This window comes from Dendrobates tinctorius, unplaced genomic scaffold, assembly GCF_039654945.1.
Source record: "Dendrobates tinctorius isolate UK_male_01 unplaced genomic scaffold, ASM3965494v1 ptg000060l, whole genome shotgun sequence".
Lineage (NCBI taxonomy): Eukaryota > Metazoa > Chordata > Amphibia > Anura > Dendrobatidae > Dendrobates > Dendrobates tinctorius.
In genome coordinates, this window is record NW_027361728.1 from 21,031,381 (window position 1) to 21,053,947 (window position 22,567).

The 22,567-nt window shown below is 39.7% G+C and overlaps 1 protein-coding gene across 5 annotated transcripts in view; it reads right to left on the reverse strand.

Moving 5' to 3' along the window:
* The window catches only part of SOX2 (SRY-box transcription factor 2), a 1,445,341-nt gene that overhangs the window by 1,006,030 nt on the left and 416,744 nt on the right, over positions 1–22,567 (reverse strand). For all 5 annotated transcript variants that reach the window (XR_012232822.1, XR_012232823.1, XR_012232821.1 and 2 more), the window contains one exon: positions 495–623. The gene's annotated coding sequence lies outside the window, so the exon portion shown is untranslated. The remainder of the gene's footprint in view (positions 1–494; positions 624–22,567) is intronic.

A 22,567-nucleotide genomic window follows, 5' to 3' on the forward strand; every position in this document is an offset into this window, starting at 1 on the left:
TCGTTTTGACAATGCGGTGACCTGCATTGAAAGCAGCATGTTGGAATTTGATGCAATCTCCGCATCGTCAAAACAACGCATGCGGAGGCATCCGCAAACATCCGCACGTCCTGCGTACCCAATGCTAAAGATAGGGTACGCATGCCACATGCAGAAGTACGAGGATGTAGGCAGAGCTGACCAGAGGAGGTGCGGCAGTGGGCGGAGCTTTGCAGAGGAAGTCTGCAGCCCTCCGCAGCTCCTCCATACGCAAATGTGAACCTAGCCTTATGTTAAAAGTGCTTCTTTAAAAAATATTTTTCTAAAAGTTTCATATTAAGAATCTTGCCATTTTCACACTGAGCATTATACTGGGCTCGCACTTCCTGCTATGTACCACTCACTGTTCTGCAGTAATTATCATGAGAGGCAGGATTGCAATGACGGATGAAGCCATTACATACTGTAATTAACACGTAATCCACCATAAACAATACTTGATGGTCATATCTTACCTCCTCATTCTTCATGCACAATGACCTCTGCACAGATGAAAGAACATGCCTAGAAAGTTCTCCTGTAGTGGTCAATGAGCCATTCTGCTGCTGCTTACCAGTATGTTCATACAGCTGCTGAAGAATTATCTGTGTTGAAAGGAAAGAGGAGTCAAGTATTAAGCTTAGTGGCCAGAGTGAAAATATAAATTTTTCTAATTAATTTAGCATAAATTGTGATGTGGAAAATGTAAAGAAATATACTAAACACATTTATTATAAAAACTTGATTTAAACAATAAGTCATATTCTGATTAGATATTTGCTTTAAATCAAGTCACATTAAAAATTGAGTGATTTTTCTGTTAGTTTTTCATTTGCAAAAACAAGGTAGATTATATTAGACCATATTCAATCAAAACATTCAGAGAAACAACAGATCACACATGTATAAAACCTTGGTGCAATACTATATATACATTGGCATACAAGAAGAAAAACTTTTTAAAGGGTCTTTGACATATTATGAAGAGAAGGCTTTTCATTAGTAAATGCCATATCTTCTTCATTGCTGATGGTCTGTACTGTTGGTCCTTCAACAATACTGAAAATGAAGGTGACACATTATTAGTGTCCACAAGTTTTCGCAACACAGCAGCTTTACTGGCCAATTTCAGTGCATAGGGAACTGAAGAAAGTCCCATCCACATAAATGGAGCTCTGGTACAGTACTCTACTTAATTTTGGATTGGGGGGCTCGCGTGCTGGACCACACAAGTTGTGATTAATGGCATATTTTTACCAAAAAAGGAACATGCAAAACATGTAAGTATGTCCCATGTGCTAATCCCAGCACCATTTTCTAATCCTCCTAGAACTTGTATAACTTTGTCCGATTAGTCCGATAGTGCCCACTGCCCCACTTACCCCAATATATTAGTGTTTGGAGTGGCTAGATGTTCCATATGTCTTATATTTGATAATCCATTTATTTTTTAGCAATCTGCACAAATTATTATGCTGCAATGTATCTGCTCAAAATAATATCTTATGTCACCCCACAATTTTAAAGGACACAATGGCAAATTTAAAAGAAACCCTAGAAAAAGAAATAACATCGATTCTGCTGTAAAGAACCAAGACAGAAATGTTATGTGACTTTTAGTAAGGATAACTGCAAGATTCATATTATTCATGTAAGCAGACGGACCTATATGAAGAAGGAAAACCTTCCTTACACCCCCCTCCATTGTAGTCGATGCGTGTTTTGCTCACTTTTATGTATTCCCTCGCCAGAGACAATATTGAATTCATTGTTCTCAGTTTGATCCTATTATGACCATGAGATCTTTAAAAAAAATCCAGATAAAAACTGCTCCCAAAACAAATTTAACAGTTGGTAAGTGAGATGTAAAAAGATATCCTGTCAGCCAGTGGTTCCAGTAAGAAGCACAATGCATTCTCTCCTGGCAAGAAGCCGAAAAATAAGGATAAAATGAAATGAATGAATTACATTCAGGACACAATGGGGCATCAGATTTGTCTGAAGTATATTGCACTGCAGGATACTACTCCAAATGAAGACCATGTTTAAAAAAAAGTCATTTTGTATAGTTTTCAAAATTTAATGGATAAAAGGAATATTGGAGCAGACATTGCAATACACTAACAGCAGTATACCTGGCTTTTACATTTGTATAGAACATTTTAAGAAACACCATTAATTCAATAAGGGATGTTTTAATACAGGAAAGCCCTACACAATTATTTCTGTACAAGTATCATTCACAGTGCTGCTCAGTTCCTTGTGGTATAGTCTTGTGCTGTTTTGTTTTGCTCTTGATCCTGTGCACGTCGCTTCCCCAGTATTTAGACTACAGGTGAATTTCCTACTATGAAGCCTTATTTCTTTTTCTATAACACAACAGACTTCAGCATGTATTGTCTTACTCTAGTCAAATAAAGCTACGTAGTTTTAAATTCATGGCAAAATGCCACCAAACTGAATATTATCACTTTCAATTACTCATCACTAATTCTTGGTAATGTTATATGTTTAATAAATTGCTGACCTGGTTCTTGTGCACCTTTCATCTATCTTTGCAGCTGAGCGTCATTGCATTGTCTCAGCAAGTGGCACAGGCGGTGGAGAAACCATGACTGATATCGCTAGCCAACATATTTTCCACCCGGATAATCCCCCATTAGTTGCTCCTCTAGTTGGGCGGCATGTTCACCATCCATCTATAATATTATGTTTCTTTGAGTATTCTAATTACGTCCTCCTGGGCAGCCAATGGTAGAGCTGATTAGCAGTACCAATTGCAAAGGCGATGGCCCTATTGAAACCTACATATGTATTTTTCCAGTGCCAGATATTGCATTTAATACTGCTCCTTGTCCAAATAACCTGATATCTCTCCTGATATTTGGCTTAGCTTATTACCTACTCTTCTGCTGCTTAACTCTTGGATTGAAATATGGAATAGACTCTAGACCAAGGGTCTCAAACACGCGACCTGATAGCCATAGGCGGCCCATGAAGCTGTCAATTGCAGCCCGCTGGACACTGTAGCTCCTGAGATATTATCTGGATAGTAGAGCAGAGGACAAAGAAGAAGCAAATTGGTGCACAATGTATGTCGGAGTGAAGGCATCTCTTTCCTGTGCTGCTGGATCACTGATGATAGGTGAATATGAAGAGGAGGATATTTTCTAACCTCTTCCCAACATTTGCCCTATGTGTACGATGTAGCTGGAAGTGACTTCCCGCTAGCCACTGTACATGTACAGCTCAATGATTGCACTGGCTTACAAGCAACCGGCACCATCATCACCAGTTGATGACACCCAGCTGCAATAGCCATGATGGCAGCCATTTAAAGCCTTACTTAGTGCTATATTTAATCCCATCTCTTTAAATTATGATTAATAAAGATTTTCTGTAAATAATGTAAACAGTATTATATAATGTGGCAATACGGTATTTGTTGCCATTGTGGCAGTTTGTAAATATAAGATGACTCATAGTATGTAGTCACCTATTTAAATTATGTTTTTAATATTAGAGTTTTCTACCACACTTCAAAAACATAAGGATAGGCCAAAGGTATTGTACCAGCTTAATAAGTTTTAACTTGCTGGTTGCTAGGGGTCCCACTGCTGCCGCCACAACCTATTCAAAGCATAATATTCTGAAGAGCCTCATGTGAATTAAGTACATGTTTGCCACCATTCCATTGTTTATGGGACTTGCGGAAATTGAGTACAGAGCTTAGGTATGTCAGGCAGTCCCATAGAAAAAGAATGTGGTTGTGACACCGTTTAATCAAGAATTGGAAATTGGTGGCAGGCCTAGCAGTGGGAGTTATAGCAGTCAACAAGTTATCACCTATCCTAAGGCTAGGGTCACACAAGTCAATATTCTATCATCCGGGAGAATTTGGTCAAATATGCAAATCACACTCTGATCGAACTCTGAGTGTGATCACAGTGTGATTCAAATCTCTTGGATGAGGAGAATATGGAGAAAAAAAATTCTCCATCATCTCCATTTTATCAGTCGTGGAAATCAGACTGTACTCCGATGTCATCCAAGTGCAGTCCACTGCTTTTTTATTATAATTATTGACATACAAAATATTGAATAAAAAGCAATCAAAAAGTTACCAAATTTTTCGGACTATAAGACGCACTTTTTTCTTCCAAAAATATGAAGGAAAATGGGGTGGGTATCTTATAGTCCAGGTGTACCTGCTGTGGAAGGGGTGGTGGTGGGGCAGCACAGAGGGTCACAGGAGACAGGAGCTGGCTGCTGAGGCTAACTCCTGTGCCTGTTGCTAAAGAGAAATGAATATTCACTGCTCTTCATGCCCATCAGAGCAGAGAGAGCACTGAATAGTAATTTCCCTTTAATAGCTGACATACTGTTAGCAGCAACCACAGGCTTCCTGCAGCGGCTGGGCTCTGAAATGTGCCTGCTAGTTAAGGTAATGAATATTCACTACTCTCCACTCTCATGGGCATGGAGAGCAGTGAATTTTCATTGAGCTATAAAAGTGGGCACAGTAGTAGCAGCTGACAGCTTTCTGCAGCTCCCAGGTGATCACGTGTGCCCGCTATTAAAGAGAATGAATATTCACTGCTCTCCACCCCCATTTGAGTGGAAAGCAGTGAATATTCATTCCCTTTAGTAACGGGCACACGTTATCACCCGGGAGCCAACTGCTGCGGCTAACAGCATGTCCACTTTTAAAGGGCAATGAATATTCACTGCTCCACATGCCCATAGTCCCAGGCACCAGAAGCAGTGAGTTCTCCAGCAGCTGTCCTTTGCTTGTAAGCAGCATATAACATCACTGTCATGCACTACTTACAAGCATAAATCAGCTGCCGGCATCAGAGCAGGACGCTGTGAGGGAGCGCAGGGAAGGTAAGTAGAATAGTTTATGTTTTTTTATCTTTTTGATGGAGGCCATGCATACCAGGATAGGGATGAAGGGGCAATGCCTACCAGGATAGGGGTGAGGAGGACATGGATACCATGATAGGGATGAAGGGGCTATGTATACCATGATAGGGATGAAGGGGCTATGCATTCCAGGATGGGGATGAGCGGACCATGCATACCAGGATGGGGATGACGGGGCCATGCATACCAAGATGGGGATGAGGGGGCTTGCATACCAGGATGGGGATGAGGGGACCATGCATACCAGGATAGGGATGAGGGAGCCATGCATACCAGGATAAGTAAAGATGAGGGGACCATATATACCGGCATAGAGGATGGGGGCCATGCATACCAGGGTGGTGATGGGGGCATGCATGCCAGGATGATGATGAGGGAGCCATGCATAACAGGATGGTGATAGGGACCATGCATACCAGGATAGGGATGAGGTGGCCATGTATACCAGCATAGGGATGAGGGGGCCATGCATACCAGGATAGGGATGAGGGGTCCATGCATACCAGGATAGGGATGAGAGGGCCATGCATACCAGGATACAGATGAGAGTGCCATGCATACCAGGATATGGATTAGGGGACCATGCATACCAGGATAATGATAAGGGGACCATTTATACCAAGATAGGGGATATTAGAACAGAATTGACCACATTTTTTGCTTCAATTTTTTGTCTATTTTCCTCTTCTAAAACCTAGGTGCATCTTATGGTCTGGTGCGTCTTGTAGTCCGAAAAATATTTTATATGTAAAAAAATGGAATAAAAATATCAAATTGTCCCGCAAAAAACAAGCTTTATTGTGGCTCATTCAGGAAAAAAAATAAAAAAGTTACAGCTCTCAGAATATGGAGGTGTAAAAACAAATTCATTTTTATAAAATATTGTTTTTATTCTGTAAAAGCAGCAAAGCATATAAAACTATATAAATCAAGTAGCGCTGTAATCACACCGAATCAATAAACAAATCAATCTTACCATGTTTATTGTACGGTGAACAATGCAAAAAGAAAAAACAACAGCTGAATCGCTGGATTTTGTTCTGTGTAGGAAAAATCTGAATTAAAAAATGGTCAAAAAGTTATGTACCAAAAAAATCTTCAACTCCACGCACAAAAAATAAGCTCTCATACAGCACTGATCGCCAAAAAATAAAAAGGTTACAACTCTCAGAATATGGCAATGAAAAAACTATTTTAATTTAAAAAACATTTTTACTGTGTGATAGCAGCAAAACATAAAAAACCCATTATAACTCTGGTATCGCTGTCATCCCACCAAACCGAATAATAAAGTTGTTTCTTCACTTATACCGCATACTAAAACACACAAAATAAAAATAAGAGCTATTCTTGTACTGTTGTCTATTTGTTCATTTCACCTCCTAAAAGTCAGAACAATGCTTGTGTGACATTTATCCTTTGCTCTCCGCTGAGCACTTATGCCGGGGTTTCTATGTAAATCCCTCAAACCACAATTCGGTCAAAACCCTCAACAGAACCACTCACTAATGAGGCACATGGAGTCTCTGGGAACCCCTTTATTTCCAGTGACAGATGGACAGACAGACGGCAGCCGCAAAGTACAAACAGTCTGCCTCTCGCTCTGTCTCTATGATGAGGAACATGTTTGTGGTTTGGGGCGGTCTGTAGGTAGGTCTTTCCTTGGTTTCTCTGGCTTAGAGCAGAAAGATAAGGCTTTGCCTACAGTCCTGCCCTGGATCACGGGAATCTCATTAACTGAAAACTTCTAACGCTGATTACACAAGAACCACAATATGGATTTCTTCACACCAGGTATCATTTTAATCAGTTTAACACTGCCAACCTGATAATGCCTGTAGCTTATGTAGCAAAATCCTGCTGACAGGTTTGCTTTAAGTTAAAATTGCCTAGGTCACAAAGGGGTTAAGTGACTAGTCTAATGAAATATTCAGTCAATGTTTTTTAAATAGCATATCCTTTCTATTGGTCTGGTTGCATGGAATTGAGAAAAGGAATATATACAGAATTTTGTGTTCCTCCAAACATTGGAATTATAAGCATTCAATAAATTACATACAAGAGATCAGTAATCATGTTGATTAATTGAGACAAGTGCCACTCATTCCGCTTAGTCGATTCTCATTGCTGATGAAACAATATCACTTGTGTATGGGAATCCACACAGTATTTTCATGGTATACATGTGTTGGCAGGGAAAAGATCAGACTGTCAGAGAATTCAGAACAACTACTTCTTATTAAATCCAATAAACATTTAGAGGAAACACAAAGCTTTTAGCTGAGCAGTTTCCTGGCTTGTTCAATAAAATAAGCAGAAAGTGGCAATACTTCATGCTGTGAATGGTTATATTGTAACTATAAAGTGTGCAAAAATTAAAGCTATGCTTAAAGGCATGCATAGAACATGTTAATTTCACTGGTTTACAGCCACAGACTACCCAAATCCCTAACGTATTTATTTACAACTACATAGACATTTCATTTTCAATGAATTTTGTTTTAATTCCAGACTTGTTTCTTTCATACAGTTGTATTGAAATGAGTTGTCAATATATATACTGTACTGATCCAAAAAATAGAGGGAACACTATTCCATTCGCAAAAAGCTGTTTGTGTTCCCTTTATTTTTTTGAGCAGTATATAACAGCCAAAATGAATACTTGGAAAAATAATTCAAGCTAGTTGCAGTTTATGCTAGTGATTCCCAATCTTGATACTAGTAACTTAAAAAAGTTTTTAATGGATCAACACACTGCATCATTGGCTTATCAAGACATGGCACTAGGACCATGTGGTCTGAATGAAAGAAATGATCTTCCTTCATTTTTGTAATAACTGTGTAATAATGTGGATTGTAATGTATGACACTGGATTGTTATATGTAGTACAGTGTGTATTCTTATTTTCTTCTTATTTTGTATTTATTGTTTTTTTGCATTTTTTGGACTTGTGTCTCTTTAAATGTTGCACTGATTAGATGCAGCAGGGAATATACAGTAAGTACGGTTATGTGAGTTCCCAGCATGCTTCAAGAAAGCGTCTGAGGGTGTAAAACAGCTGTTAGTGGCTACTGCACATTTGTCTCCTGTATAAAGTATATCCTGTATACACCTTATGTAAATACACGGGAATCTTGGATGAAGAGTTATATGTGGTGAGTGCCGGGAATATACTTCTCCTCGTGAAGAATTACGTTATATAAGTGATTCAAGTGCCCTCACAAACACCAAAAAATAGCAGGCGAGCTTCCAACCTTTCAAAAAAACCTATAACCAACTGAGGGAAATTCTGAGATTGCATTTGCATATATCCCTAAGCTTTAGGGCTTGTACAGACAATAGTTTTAATCGAATGAGTGCTATCCATGGTTTTGATGGCTAGCACTCATACCCATGTTATTCCAAAGGGCAGGGCACATGTCCGATTTTTTCCACAGAGTGAGTAGTCCAAGGAAAAAAATTACAGCATGCGCCATTTCTCTCTGAGAATCGGATGGCACTCACCCATTAATATCTATGGGTCCATTAAAAAAATAGGACCGTACTCAGACGACATCCGAGTGTGGTCCGATTTTCATGGACTAGCATAATAGAGAGGGTGGAGATTTTTCTTTTCTTTCCACCTCTGAAAAATTTGATCACATTCTGATCAAACTCTGGTGTAATTAGGATATTGGACCTAATTTCTCGAATGGAGAGAAAAAGGTCTTCTGCACCTGTACTTTGAGAGACATGCAGGCAGTGGCATACAGCTGTGGAGCCCTACTAAAAAGACAAAGGAGAAGTATTTTAGGGGTCAATAGAGGTCTCAGTCATGCTGTGTCTACTTGATAAAAATATTCATATCTAAGTAACAATAATAGTTTTATCTAGATCAAAGCATTTCTTGGACAAAACTGCATTCAATACATAATTGTCTGATGTAGGGGAATCTTTCCTGAAACTGCAAATGGATGGACGACAATTTTGTAAACATACCGGTATTTGACATAGGGTTAGTGGAGTCATTAGGATGTGGATGTTAAATAGCAACATAGTAACAACATTATGCCAATAGTTACATGGCACAACTGTGTTTCTCTTCTGGATTGCATTACACTTCCACTACTGGTTTAGAGTAACACAGAGTTGCTAACCACTTAGATTCTGCTTGCTAATAAAGCTAGTTATACAATTTAGATAGCTTTGCCAGCAAACAGATATTCCTCCCAACTCCACCATTAGTATACATGCTCAGACTGGCAGAGTGTACAAGGAGGAAATACATTGGCTGTAATTTATATTGTACTTCTGGCTTGAAAAAGGCCCTTTTGGGACAAAACGTTGCTTCTCTCGTCTACCTCAATTTTATTTCACCATGTGATCTCCAAGTATTTTGGCGTGCTCGGAGATTTAGTTTCTGTCGTCGCAGCTGCATGATTTTCGGCTGCTAGACAGCCTGAATACATGTGGAGATTTACTAACAAACAGGCAATCCCCACATGTATTCAGGCTGTCTACCAGCCGCAAATCATGTAACTACAGCGACGCAAACTATATCTCTGAGCATATCCAAATACTCGGAGATCACCCGAGCATGCTCAGAAAATCTCGAGTAACGAGTATACTCGCTCATCACTAGTTCCATGCACTCATTGACTTGCATGGTCGACTGCAATCCGAATACAGGATCAAACTCAGGTATGAAGCTATTTTTTTCCTCTGATCAGCACGGCCCAAGGAAAAAATCTGACATGTGCATAATAGTAATAAAAATATTAATAATCTTTATATTTATTTATATGTGCATGTGTATGGGCTCATAGAATAACATTGGACCGAGTGAGATCCGATGTTTTGTCAGATCGCACTCAGACCGAAGAGACTGTCGTCTGTCCCTGCCCAAAATGTTATATTGGCCCATTCTATCACATTTGATACTGATCAGTGCATCTGGTAGAATATTTGTTACAGCCACTGTCGCAAATAGTATCCTTGTATAGATTAATAACGACATGCAATTTGATTATTGGCTCCTGTTGTGTTATGTGATCATCTCTGGATAATTATTCTAATAATGCAAAATATAGGATATAGACAAAAATAAACTGCTTTTTAGCACTTGTTTCCTGGATTAAAATCAACATCTGTATGGAGTTTATATGTTCTCCTTATATCTGTGTAGGTTACCCCACACACTTCAAAGACATACTAAAAGGGAATTTATATTGTGAGCCGCACTTTGATTACACCTATAACGTGTTGCAATATATGTTGGTGCTATATTAACTATATCAATTAATGAATGATATTTTATCAAGAAATATTTACATAAACCAAAATTCCAAAACAAAAAAGTTGGGACGTTGTGTAAATTATGAAGAAAACAAGAATACAATGGGCAGCACGGTGGCTCAGTGGTTAGCGCTGCAGCCTTGCAGCGCTGGGGTCCTGGGTTCGAATCCCACCAAGGACAACATCTGCAAGGAGTTTGTATGTTCTCCCCGTGTTTGCGTGGGTTTCCTCCGGGCACTCCGGTTTCCTCCCACACTCCAAAGACATACTGATAGGGAATTTAGATTGTGAGCCCCATTGGGGACAGTGATGAAAATGTGTGCAAACTGTAAAGCGCTGCGGAATATGTTAGCGCTATACAAAAATAAAGATGATTATTATTATTATTAATGATTTGGAAATCATAGCCATATTCTATTCATAACAGAACGTAGAACGCAGATCTAAAGTTCAAGGTTTTACGTATTTTTCCATTTCATGTGAAAAAAAATTAACTCATTTAGAAATTGATGGCTGCGAAACATCTAAAAAAAGTTGGGATAGGGCCATATGTGTGCCATTGTGTAGCATTCCCTCTTTTTTTTTTTACAACAGTCTACAAATGTCTGCGAAGCGAGAAGACCAATTGCTGGAATTTTGGGAGAGGAATCTTGTCTCATTTATGTCTGATGTAGGATTCTAGCTGCTAAACAGTCCTGAGTCTTTCTTCCTGGATTATTCTTTTCACAATGCGCCAAATGTTTTCTATAAGGCCAGAGTCACACTGGCGAGGAATACGGGTGCGTGAGAGGCGCAAAAAGCACGCATTAGACACGCACCAATGATTCTCTATGGGGTCACTCGCACCAGCCGTATATTTCTCCTCCGTATCCTCCGCTCCGTGCCACTCGCAGCATGCTGCGATTGTCAGCGTACTACGCCCGTAGTACGCCAATGCAAGTCTATGGGTGCGCAAAAAATACGGATTGCACATGGACCACACATGTGACTTGCGAGAAATACGCACCCGGTGTCTTTTAGCAAAGCCGGCAATTCAGTGCTCTATACAGTAAACTCACACTGACAGTTTTAATAAAGAAACGAAAGAATAGATATATACACATAGAATACATATATATATATAAATATATATGCATTCCATGTGTCTATATCTATTCTTTCATTTCTTTATTAAAACTGTCATAGGGCTCCATTATATGTCCATTTTGCAAGCCTGCGAGAAAATCTCTCCATACGGATGCCATACGGATTGCATACGGATCCTTACATGCGCAAAATACGCGACCACACCTTGATTACGGATGACATACGGAGCACTATTTAGGGGTCTGTCATCCGTATTACGCATGTAAAATACTGACCGTATTTTGCGCAGGTTAGTGTGACTCCAGCCTTAGTGAAAGGCTTAACCATAGAGCAGTTTTGCCTCAGTCCATTTCATATGAGCGTTGGCTCAGAGAAGAAGGCAGTATTTCAAGATTGCATGGCAAACTTTGTTCACAGAAAAAGTCTTCACATGCAGGACACACTTCCGAGGCATAGACCGCGCTGGAAAATACCAGTGCATGCGCAGTAGCGCTTATATGCTTTGCCCACAGTTGGGCAAAGCATACTCCACAGGCACCAGAGGCCTCTTTGAATGCGCATGCGCAGCAAACAAAGCTATCTGTGATATTCACAGATGAAGATTATGCTCAGCAAGCCGAGGAGGGGGGAAAGAAGCCAACTAAGCCATGCCCATCGGACCGGACCGCGGCAATTTGCATACCTCTTCACCAAGATAACAAAGGTATTTTTGCATCAAAGGTGCGGGGTCGGGGGGAATAAAAAATCCTAAAAGAATCCTTATGGGACGCACAATTGGGTGATATCTTTACATGATATCACTAAAAAGGGTGACAGATTCCCTTTAAAACATAGCTTAAAAATCCAGCAGAGCAGCAAGAGCCCAAATCCAAACCTAACACCTACTATCAAGATACTACAAACCACAAAAAAGCTTTCTCATACTTTAGTAAGAATGCTAGCTAATGTATCTGACTACCAATGCTAGGACTAAATGAGTAAAGTGTCACAGTGCAATTCAGTGATTGAAAAATGAAGAAACATTGTGGATCTCACCCAATGGAAGTGCGGACTGTTCTCCCGGTCACATCCATATGGATAGAAGCATACCTCACTCTGCCCTGTCGTGCCCTCTGCAGTTGCTCCTGCCTTAACAAGGGCAGTACCCAAGTGGAGCTATTATCCCAAAAAAAGGTTCCTTCTTGGTGCTTTTCCTTCTCCATTAGGAGAAATCATCAGGGGAGTATACTTGCTATTGAGAAGCACCAGCATGAAGACACTGAAGTTGTTGTAGTGAAGAAGAATAAAGTGTCTCTGTGCTTATAAAGTGCCTTTTCTTGAAAATATCTAAGGAATCCCACAGTGTTGGGTATTCCCTCAGGGCACAGAGTACCCTGCTGACAAAGAGATGGGGAATCAACCCACATGTCCCTTACTTGGTTTAAATAAACTGACTAAAGTCACCAATGCCCTAATAACTGCCAAATCCAAGCGAAACTACACTGCTCTCCTCCACCTGGACCTGCCCTCTGCCTTTGACACAGTGAACCATTCCCTCTTATTAAAGATTCTCTCATCTATTGGCATCATAGACTTGGCCCTGTCTTGGATCTCCTCATATCTAACAGACCGGACATTCAGCGTCTCCCACTCACAAACCACCCCATCTCGCCTACATCTGTCAGTATCTCCCAAGGTTCAATTCTAGAACCCCTGCTCTTCTCCATCTACACCTTCGGCCTGGGACAGCTCATAGAATCCCATGGCTTTCAGTAACACCTCCATGACGATGACACACAGGTCTACCTTTCTGGACTTGATATCACTTCCTTACTAATCAGAATCCCACAGTGTTTGCCCACTATCTCATCTTTCATCCCTGCTAAATTTCTAATACTTAACTTGGATAAAACAGAATTCATCATCTTTCCCTATCTCACTCAACCCCCCCAACAGATTTATCCATCAAAGTCAATGACTGCTCACGCTCTCCAATTTCGCAAGGGGTTATAATTGACAGATCTCTCCTGCACATATCCAAGCCCTTTCCACTTCCTGCCAACTCCAACTCAAAAATATTTCCCGAATCCACACAATCCTTAATAGTGAATCTGTAAAACACTAGTGCATGCCCTCATCATCTCCCACCTCGACTTCTGCAACCTCCTGCGTTGCAGCCTCCCCTAACACTCTTGCACCCCTCCAATCTATCCTCCCCTCTGTCAATCCCTTCACTGGCTCATTGTTACCCAGAGACTCTAGTTCAACTCCACTCCACACATCTGTGACCTAGTCTCCTGGTAATTACCTGCACGCAACCACATATCTTCACAAGATCTCATTCTCTACTCCCCTCTTATCTCCTCTTCCCACAATCACATACAAGATTTTTCACGTGCATAACCCCTATTCTGGAACTCTCTACCCCAACATACCAGACTTTCGCCTACCGTGGAAATCTCTTCGGACAAGTGTACAACCTGCAATAACCCTTGTTCCACCATACCGCTGCACGACCAGCTCTACCCTCACCTACTGTATTCTCACCCATCCCTTTTAGACTGTGAGCCCTTACGATCAGGGTCCTCTTGACTCGTTTGTTCAAGATATTGTACTTTTTTTATTATGTATACCCCTTTTCACATGTAAATTGCCATGGAATAAATGGCACTATAATAAATAATAATATATTGCATCTATGTAAATCACTGCAATTTATATTTTACAATAACATATCTAAACTCCTCCTAAAAAATAAATATTTCATAGTTTTCATTAGAATATGCTTTTACTCTCATGAAAACAAGGGATGGGTAAAGAAAGTTGCTGTTTAGTGACTTCCTGAAATAATGATTGTGCTGCAATCTGTAGGGAAAAAGAAGGATTTTTTTTTTCTTCCTCAAACATGCCTTTGAGGAGAGTGAGAAGATCAGATAAAGGAGCAAGAAGCTATTCAACTTCAACCTTGAGTTTCACTCTGTCTCTTTAAGAAAAGGTGGCTAAATCAATACAGACCAATAATAACTTCACATTTGTGGAAGCAACATGAATGGTTCTCCAAAATATTGAGACACATCCAAGTACATTTCAGCAGAGCTGATATTTATCAGAAGTCATTTGCCCTCAAGCAGATGCTTTCTTTCATTGTACTCCTGTCACAAATGACTAAGATTTATGACAGACAATTACAGCATCTGCAGTTAGCAGCCTTATAATCAGCACCATTATTTAACGATTGGTGCAATAAACTGACTCCTGTTACTGTTTATCAGATATCAGTCAGTTTCGCCTATTTTCTTTGGCTCCCAAATCACAGTATGGGGCAACCACTGGCTTCTAATGGCCACTAAGAAACACAATTTTCATGGACTGCTAGGGAGAGAGAGAGAAAAAAAAAGAGTAACCAATTACGTATAAACGTGGGGCCCTCACATTTCAAATGTCTGTGTACATAACCATCTCTTTACAGGCAGCGGAGAGGAAAAATAACAGCCCTACTACAGCTGATAAGTGGCTTTTATTTAGACTCCATGCATGCATTTTCTCACCTTATTACATTTTTCAGCATTGTTAAGAAAAATCCATGCACACACCATGCTCCAAGATGTGCAACGGAAAGCACAGAATTTATATCCAAGGCCCTCCTACCGAGCGCTCAATAGTCCTACTGTTAGTCTATTAGTATAATCATGTAGGAATAAATATACTGCTCACAATCTATGCCGCTCATCAGCTTTCTATTTTTCAGATAGCAAATAAGTACAGACACAATTTTCATACACACAGATAGATTTACCTATTTATCTATGTATCTCTAACTTAATTTTTTTTCTAATAAAAAAGTCAGAGGATTTGTTCACATTGGACAGATCTATCTTAAATTAATCTGCCATGGACTTTTCCGAAAATGTGCAGAAGAAATCTGAAGTTTAAACTTAAAATTATACTGCTGAGTTTCAATTTTATCTTCATGGTTTATACTCCTTGTGATTAAAGGAATGTGTCACCAGAACATTACCTATTGTTTAAACCTCTGTGCCAAGATGAAATTTTCGTTTTTTTGCAGTTTTATTTTATTGCTCCCCTCCTCCTTCCAAGATGAAAAACATTTTATTTTTCTGTAAATATACCCAGGTGAAGGGCTTGATTTTTGTTGGATGAGTTGTAGTTTTGAATATCTTCATTCATTTTACCATGAAATGTACTGATAAAAATAATTACAATGGGATGAAAGAGTGAAAAGAAAAGAAATTGCGTCATAGTTTTTGGGGTTTCTTTTTACCGCATTTAGTGTAATGCAAAAATGGCCTAGCCTCATTATATTCCAGTATGATTACGGCAAAAAAATCTGCTGCCAAGTAGTCCTCCTCATTTATGAGCTCTGGAAAACCCAGCTCCCACGATGAATACATGCTATGTTTTTGATGTTGCAGACTTTCTTCAGCATTTTTATACTAATTAGCTAAATTAGGCAACTTGCATTTATTCATTGCGTTTTGAGTGCATTATATTACACGCTTTTTTATCGAGTTTTTTCTGCCGCGTCTTTTATCTCCTTTTGGTGTATCATGTTTTAACACCTTTCTGCCATATGACATACTATTCCGTCCACGTGCCCTGGGACTTAATCCCCATGGATGGAATAGTACGTCATATGCGATCAGCCACGCTCATGGGGGGAGTGTGGCTGATCGCGGCCGGGTGTCAGCTGATTATCACAGCTGACACCCGGCACTAAATACCAGGAGTGATAACGGACTGCTCCCGGCACTTCAACCCCCAGAACACTGAGATCAAACATGATCACAGCATTCTGGGAGCAGGCAAAGGGGCTGTCAGCTGTGACAGCCCCTCTGCCTTTGGATCGGAGACCCCGCGGCATGATGCACGGTCCCGATCGCTGCTATGGAGACCCGATGTCGTCACGATGACATCCGGGTCTTCACTGCTGAGAGACTTCCTGTCATGCGCAGTGATGACCAGGAAGTCTCTCAGGTCAGTGTGCAACTTTGTGCAGTGCTGACAGCTACTGACAGTGCTAAAGCATGGAGATCTGCATGCCATATAAGCAGTCAGCCTGCACAAAATGAGTGTCCCAGAGTGGGACACAGAGTAAAAGTAAGAATTAAATTAAAAAAAATAAATACAAAATTGTAAAAATATTTTAAAAAAATAATAAAAAATAATAATAAAAAAATCAATATTTATTCAATCAATAAATATTTAAATAAAAAAATCTACACAATAAAAGTACATATATATTTAGTATTGCCAGGTCTGTAACGACCATCCCTATAAAACTATCCCACTAAAAAGTGGAATAAAATGCGATGAAAAAGACGGATATAAATAAGCATGGTACCTCTGAAAACGTCATCTTGTCCTGCAAAAAAGAAGCTGCCATACAGCATCATTAGCGAAAAAATAAAAATGCTATAGCTCTCAAAATAAAGCGATGCAAAAACAATTATTTTTTATATAAAATAGTTGTTATTGTATAAAAGCGCCAAAACATAAAAAATGATATAAATGAGGCATCACTGTCATTGTTCTGACCCAAAGAATAAAACCGCTTTATCAATTTTACCACATGTGGAACGGTATAAACGCACCCTCCCAAAAGAAATTCATGAAATGCTGGTTTTTGTTCATTCTGCCTCACAAAAAATCGGAATAAAAAGTGATCAAAAAAAGTCATGTGTCCGAAAATGGTACCAATAAAAACGTCAACTTATCCCGCAAGAAACAAAACCTCACATGACTCTGTGAGCCAAAATATGGAAAAATTATAGTTTTCAAAAGGTGGTGATGCAAAAACTATTTTTTTGCAATAAAAAGCGTATTTTAGTGTGTGACAGCTGCCAAACATAAAAACTCATTATAAAAACCCGCTATAAATAGTAAATCAAACCCTCCTTTATCACCCGCTTAGTTAGGGAAAATAAATAAAATAAAGAAATGTATTTATTTCCATTTTCCCATTAGGGTTAGGGCTAGGGTAAGGACTAAAGTTGGTGTTAGGGTTGGGGCTAAAGTTAGGGTTAGGGTTACCATTGGGATTAGGGTTACGGTTTGGATTAGAGTTGTGGTTAGGGTTATGGTTATATGGATACACCTAAATAAAATGGGAATGGTTGGTGATATCAACTTCCTGCTTGTGGCACATTAGTATATATGAGGGGGAAACTTTTCAAGATGAGTGGTGACAATGGTGGCCATTTTGAAGTTGGCCATTTTAGATCCAACTTTATTTTTTCCAATGGGAAGAGGGTCATGTGACACAACAAACTTATTGAGAATGTCACAAGAAAATCAATGGTGTGCTTGGTTTTAACGCAACTTTATTCTTTCATGAGATATTTACAAGTTACGACCACTTATAAAATATGTTCAAAGTGCTGCCCATTGTGTTGGATTGTCAATGCGACCCTCTTCTCCCACTCTTGACACACTGATAGCAACACCACAGTGTTGCTGGCATAATAAACGGATGCATGTTATGCTTGGAGAGCCCCTACTGTAACTAAACAGTGGAAACCCCCCACAAGTTACCCCATTTTGAAAACTAGACCCCTTAGGGAACTTATCTAGATGTGTACTGAGCACCTTGAACCCACATTTAAATCTGAGTGACGTGACAGATGAAACCCCCCAAAAATCCATTCACTGTTATGAGGCAGCAGAGTTACTGTGGACTCCATCTGGCCTCTGTTCAGCAGTGTCCTTTTCAGAAGTGCACAAAACTGTAGCCGACGGCACTTTTATAGAATCCTAAAAAGAAGGACATAGCCGGATCACAGGGCAGACGTCTCCATCTGCCTCATTATAGGGAATCTTCCTCTGGGGGTTCCATCTGAATTACATATTTCAGAGATTTACATAGAAACCCCGGTGTAAGCGCTAAGTGCAGAGTGCAGGATAAATGTGCGTCGAACCTTACTGCAATCTTTGGGAGGCAGAATGACGAAATCAACAGCATGTGAATAATTGGTTTTATTAATTTTCTACGCCGCTCCTCTTGCGGTATAAGTGATTAGGCAACTACACTCTTCAGGTCGGTGCGACTTCAGCGATACCAGATTTATATCGTGTTTTTATGTTTGGCTGCTGTCACACACTAAAAGACACTTTTTATTGCAAAAACTAGCTTTTGCACCACATTATTTTGACAGCTATAATATTTCCAAATTTTCGCCCACAGAGTCATGTAAGGGATTTTTTTTTTGCAGGATGAGTTGATGTTGTTATTGGTAGCATTTTAAGGCACATGACATTTTTGATCGCTTTTTATTCCGATTTTTGGGAGACAGAATCAACAAAAACCAGCAATTCAGGAATTGCTTTGTGTTTTTTTTATACTGTTCCACATGTGGGAAAATTAATAAGGCATCTTTATTATTTGGGTCAGTACGATTACAGTGATACACAATTTACATTTTTTTATGTTTTGGTGGTTTTACACAGTAAAAACTACTTTATAGAAAAAATAATTATTTTTGCATCGCTTAGTTCTAAGAGCTATAACTTTTTTATTTTTCTGCTGATGGAGCTGTATGGTGGCTAGTTTTTTGTAGGACAAAATGTTTTCAGCAGTATCATTTTTATTTGCATTCTTTTTTTAATCACAATTTAGTGCACTTTTTTTTCAGCTGTATGATAATAAAGCATAGTTTTTTTGCCTCGTTTTTTCTTTACAATGCTCACTGAAGGGGTTAACTAGTTGGACAGTTTTATAGAGCGGGTCATTATGGACGTGGGGATATCAAATATGTGTACTTTTATTGTTTATTTTTCTATTTACATAAATAAATGTATTTATTGTAAAAATATTTGCTGCTTTTTTTCGTTCTTTATTTGAGGATTTTATAAAAAATATTTTACACTTTTTCATAATTTTTTTTACATTGTGCCAGGATGGGATATGACTAGTGAAGAGCGAGTATACTCGGTGCTCGAGTTTTTCCGAGCATGCTCGGGTGATCTCTGAGTATTTTGGTGTGCTCAGATATGTAGTTTCTGCCATCGTAGCAGCATGATTTGCGACTGCTGGACAGGCTAATTACATGTGTGGAATGCTTGTTTTTTAGGGAATCCCCAAATGTATTCAGCCTGTCCAGCAACCACAAATCATCCAGCTGAGGGATGAAAACTAAATCTCCGAGCATGCCAAAATACTCGGAGGTCACCAGAGCATGCTCGGAAAAACCCGAGCAATGAGTATACGTGCTCTTCACTAGATATTACTGTATATCATAAGATTGCTAATTTGATGTTTGGCAATGCTCCTGCACTGCAGAGCATCAGAGCAGCATCTGACAGGCAGGAAAGGAGGCGTCTGAGGTCTTGCTCTGAGCAGACACTGACATGCCAACTTCCTGAAGAATCCTGTGGCCATCTTGCGGCTGGGGGTCTCCATTGAGACCTTCAGGACAATGCGATAGCATTGCGTTGTCCTCATGGAGGCGCGCAGGAAACCCATTCCTTGCGCGATACTTATCGATGTCGCTGTCACTACTGACAGCGGCATCTGAAGGGTTAAATACTATCACCAATCGTGGGCATTGCTGTGTGTTGTCAGCTCTCACATAGCACTGACACCCGCACCTGAACTCCGTGGTGCTTAGCATAAGGCTGCGCAATCCCGGCACCATACATATACTGCTGTTTGCGGGAATGCAGCTCTCGCAGAGCAGTATCTGGATGGCACATGTTGCGAAGGGGTTAATAAATCTCATTCACTTTCTTGGAACTATAATTCTCTGCATTTTTTGCTATCCTATGTGTCATATCACTGGAATCAGGGTCCTCAGATCATGTTGCTCTCAGATGGGGTAGCAAAAATCTAGTGACATATTGCTTTTCTTATTTAATAAATAATTCAGGACTTAGTAAAAATTATTAGGGTCATATCAAACGTTTCTGAGACTTGTTTCATGGCGAGCTGTAGTTTTTGGTACCTTTTTGGAGAGCATACAACATTTTTCTCGACTTTCATTACTTTTTCTTTAGGTGAAAAAAAGAATCATTTAAATGTTACGATTTTTTATTTTTAAAACATGATAAAATTATGTTTTAGTTTTTTTTTTATTCCCCCTAGTTGACTTTCAGTTATTTGATCTCTTGCACTTTATTCTGCATACAAAAATGAAGATGGGTGTGGAACAGATGGAAAACCTATCACAACATGTAAATCTCTTATGATGCCTTCTAAGTGTTTAAACACCAGTGACTGAACGATTGATTGGAGACAAGTGTCATTGTATAACACACATATACAGTTAAATCCAGAAATATTTCTACAGTAACGCAGGTTTTGGCATTTTAGCTGTTTACCAAAACATACTAAAAATGCATTTTTATAGCTAAGGTGTGGATTCTCAGCTTTAATTTGAAGATATTCACATCCTAAAGGGTTTAAGGATTTATCGTTTTAATAAGTAGACCAAATGTAATTGGACAATCATCTCAAAAGCTCTTTAATGCCATGTGTGGGTTATTTCTTCATAAATCCAGCATCAATTAAGAAGAGAAAAAGTCTAGAGCTGATTCCAGGTGTGGCATTTGCATTTGGAAGCTGTTGCTGTGAACCCACAACATGAGGTCAAAGGAGCTCTCAATGAAAGAGAAAAAGACCTTCATTATTCTTAAAAAAGAAGAAATCCAGAGATGGCAGAAATGTAAGGAGTGGCCAAATCAACAGTTTGGTACATTATGCAAAAAAGCGCATCGATGAGCTTGGGAGGTAAAAAGAAACCTGGATGTCCATGGAAGACAACAGTTCAGGATGATCACTTCTCTTTTCTATGGTGAAGAAAAACCCTTCACAACATCCACCCAAGTAAAGAATACTCTCCCATAAGTAGGTATTTTAGTACCTAATCCTACCATAGCGAGAAGACTTCATGAGAACAAATATAGAGGGTTAACCACAAATTGCAAACCATTAATCAATCTTAAATAGGCTTATTAATGGTTTCCACTATGATAGTATTCAATTGCACCTCAGTTGTTTCATTTTAAATAAAAAATAGTGGCATTCAGAGCCCAGATTCAGAGTCAGTCACTGTCCAATTATTTCTGGACCTATCTGTATGAAGCATGTCTGTAAAATTAGGTTAAATAAGGTTTTTATGCTAAATGCTTTTTTAAAGATGTGTTATATTTTTTATATTTTCTATAGGAATAACTATATTTTAACAAAAATTGCAATTTTCACACTCGCCACTATGACTAATTCTATGCTTATTTCTACACCCACATAAGAAGCAATAGACAGACTTTGACTCATTGACTTTGAGATTTCTATGTCTGTCCTGATTTAGGCAAAGGTTGTTGTGAAGAGAGGAGATGGAGGTGAGCTGTGACTATCACCTACTGCGAATAGTGTATTCTGTGTTCTACTATTTATACAGGGTGTGAGGTAGCGCTGTCATGTAAGTAGGGGATACTCGTTTGGCACCCACAAAACTAGATCCAGCACAGGTTTTCATAAAGCAGTATAGTCCATGAGGTTTATTCATCATCATAAACCAAAGCAATATGCAACAGCATATAAACAGCAGAGCGTCCATTATAGCTTCACCCTGTAAACCCTGTGTTCACACAGGTTGTACAATGTCCAGCATACAGGCTCTCTTAGCCTCATTTATCTCACGCACATCTGGGTCTCCTCATGGCTGCTTCAGCTTACTGCAGACATTCATCCCCTCCCCTGGGAACTCTCAGACACGTGCAGTCATTCACCACAGCCACTTCACAGGCTGTTAGCCAGGAAGCTCCATCTCAGCAGGACCTTCCACACTGGACCAATCAGGTCCCAGCATTCACCACCTGTGACCTACCCAGGCCACATTATATGTTTCATAGCCACGCCCACCGGGTCACATGACTCTGACCTCATCACAGGTCCTTCAAGCATTTACACACTTTTTCCAACAGTGCTTTAAACACACCCCCTGGGTGGGTTTGTAGGTAACCAGGCCCGCTCATCTCTCTAGTTACCTGGAGACTTCTCCCTTACACATTGAAACAACACCTCTGCAATATCATTGCTGAACAACACAAAAATCACCATCCCAAAGCCACCTACTTTGGATACATAATGGCCATTCCGTATTCTGCCATTCATCCTTTCTCCTGGGACATCCACACAGCGCCCCCTAGCGGACTCAGTGGTTACTACACCACATACCTCCCCCCTCTGTTCAAACTTGTGGGGTTGAACACACAACATTACACCTGGGTCTTGCGACCGGGCACTCACTACACCTTGCCCCACAGGTC